We start from the raw sequence: 3,316 nt of genomic DNA on the forward strand, positions 1-3,316 counted from the left end.
ATATATATATATATATATATATACAAATCGATTCATACATATACGAATTTATGTATATGTATGTATATAAATATGTGTGTGAGTTCGTGTATGTTTGTGCTCACATGTGTATGTGAGTGTGTGTGTTTGTGTGTGTAATTACAAGTGTATAGATGTATGTATAATTTAATCAATTGAATAGGCCTTCATCAATCAATGTTCAAAGTACGAAGCAACCAAAATCTGTGAAGAGAAAAACACACAAAAAAAAAAAAAAAATTCAACAGAAAGGAAAAGAGGAAAAATGAAAAATTACATTAGTTAAAAAATATATAAAAAAATTATATAAGATGTTGCCACTTATATCATATAAGTTCGTTCTTGCATTAAGAACGGTGGACAATTTTTCAAGAATTCCTATCTATACGTATTGCAATGATGGATTGCTCTATTAAATTTCCTCTACATTAAACGAGTTTCTGTGAAGTAAAAAAAATTTCGAAATTTAAACCACCAAAAAGTGAAATAATTAAAAATTCCAAAATTAAAAAGAATACAAGAAAAGAAAGAAAAAGCAAGAATAAATTGTTGGGAAATACTTTTTGAAATATAAATTCCATTACATTAATACTTAGCTTTCAAGATTTTGCTGTGAACGAAGGAAGTTAATTGTGTAACCTTCATGCCTTAGCAAATGTGTAAAGTTCATGGCTTGAATAAAGAATATTAAATAAATTTTTCTTTCGGTGTCTGACGAAGAAATTAAGCCCGAAACGTCTTAACGTTTAACGAACTTGTCGAAAATACATCAACTCTGCTATATAACTAGTAAGTTCGGGGGAGAGGACAAGTCGATTACGTCGACTCCAATGCTCAACTGGTGCTAAGTTTATCCATACCGAAAGGATGAAAGGCAAAGCCGTTGTCAGTGGAATTTGAACTCAGAACGTGAAGACGGACGAAATGCTGCTAAGCATTTTCCCGGCGTGCTAATGATTCTGCGAGTTCGCCGCCTTTCGGTAACTCTTCTGTAATAAAATACATTCATTAGTGTTATTTTAGTTTCAGTTCAACAGTGAAGAAAAAATCCTATTCTCAATGTGGTTCCTGCCGTGCCAAACTCGTTTATTTGTTATATACATTGATGAATGTACTCGTTATTTCTTTAAAACAGAGACAGAGATCTGGGTGAAACTTAGCTGCTATTTCTAGCCTATAAAGCCACTTTAGGGCTTTATATGTCAATCATTTGACTGCGACCATACTGGAGCATCGCCTTTAGTCGAATAAATTGACCCGGGGACTCTTTGTAAGCTTAGTACTTATCCTATCGGTCTATTTTGCCAAACCGCTACGTTACGGGTACGTAAACACACCGACATTGTTTGTCAAGCGATAGTTGGAGGGAGTCAAACGCAGACACAAAGACAGACAGACACACACACACACACACACACACACACACACACACACATACGACGGGCTTCTTTTAGTTCCTCTCAACCAAATCCACTCACAAGGCTTTGGTCGGCCCGCGGCTATAGTAGAAGGCACTTGACCAAGGTGGCATGCAGTGAGACTGAACCTGGAACCATGTGGCTGGTAAGCAAGCTATTTACCACACAGCCACTCCTACGCCTATGCTTATATACCATTTTTAACAACTCACCGACTCGTTGATGTGTTTGGTATTCGTTCTTACTCAACATTAATCGAGCAGACATTTTCATAAACAGGATCCCAGCAATGAGCATCCCGCCCCTTTCATTGCGCAATGAGCTCAAAAAAACACATCGTATGACTTCTTGTTTTCGTAATTGCCATAGTTTGATTTCAAGGGGAGTTGGCTGCTGCTTCTAGGAGGTAGGTCGACCACGTTGGCGCTCCTTGTTAATTCGTTTTGGCTCGATGCCGTCAAGGGTGATTTCATTGGACTCTCATCACAGATGTTACGAAACGGCTTCGTCATGGTCGATGAAGATCGTTCACCGATTTAATTTCACTTCTTCTGTAACACCCATGCTTTATATGACAGATAACGATGACAATGATGATGACGATAAATTTGAAGACGATGGAGATAATTTTGCTGATAAGGATGCAGGTGGTGATGATGATGATGATGATGATGATGATGATGATGATGTGAATGTTAGTTATACCCCAGATGAAACTTAACAAACAGCAAAAACAAAATTAGAAGACAAAATCGAAACCTGTCGAATTTCAAGCAAAACGACATTTTTTCCCCCTCGAAATGTCACGAGGTTTCACTTCGATAGAACACCATTCAAAACCTTTCTTTCTTTCTTTCTTTCTTTCTTTCTTTCTTTCTGCCACTATCTGTTCCTTATATATATTTTTGCTGTTATTTAATTATTTATTTACCTATTATTTTTCTTTTTCGGTAATTTTTGCTGTTCGTCGATTTAGCAGAATTTAACACAATTTTATGGCTGAGACATTTTCTCTGGGAGAAGCTTGGAGATTGAAAGGAATAACTTAGAATCAGATGTATGAGAATAAAAGACAATTCTTGTGTTGGCAGGATTGTCTTGTGTTCTTTTAATGAACTGTGATGAGATGCTGGTTCCTACAGAACGCAGCAACCATTTAGCTTTCCCAAATAAAACGTCCAGAACTCAACTATTATTCTTCTCTCTCTCTCTGCTACTCTATCTATCTATCTATCTATCTATCTATCTATCTATCTATCTATCTATCTATCTATCTATCTGTAGTATTGTTGCATATGTATACATACATATATACACACATACATATATATCTCATTGTCTTTTTCTGCAATCCTTTCCATGGTTCCGTGTCTCCTTTTCAACTCTCTCCCTCTCTTACTCATTCTCTCTCTCTCTCTTTCTCTGTCTATTGTGCACACACTCCTATCCGTCACTTTATCGCATTCTATCTTTCTAATTTCTACCTTGTAGCAGCAATGCTGCTGCTGCTGCTACTACTACTACTACTACTACTACTACTACTACTACTACTACTACTACTACTACTACTACTATTACTACTACTACTACTACTACTATGCTCGCTACTTCTTTCGAATCAGTCATGCTTTGTAATTTTTTTGTCACAAACCTAACGTGACATCAATATTTCGTGCTTTTGTTCACAATCGCTCTTACACTTGAACACACACATACACAAACATACACATGTATACTTATATACATACATACATATACAATCTCACATAGACTTGTATGTATATGTATGTATATGTATTTATTGATATACATACATACATACATACATACATACATACATACATATATATATATATATAAATAAATATATATATAAGATC

The sequence above is a fragment of the Octopus bimaculoides genome, chromosome 4 (assembly GCF_001194135.2).
Source record: "Octopus bimaculoides isolate UCB-OBI-ISO-001 chromosome 4, ASM119413v2, whole genome shotgun sequence".
In the NCBI taxonomy this organism is placed as follows: Eukaryota; Metazoa; Mollusca; class Cephalopoda; order Octopoda; family Octopodidae; genus Octopus; species Octopus bimaculoides.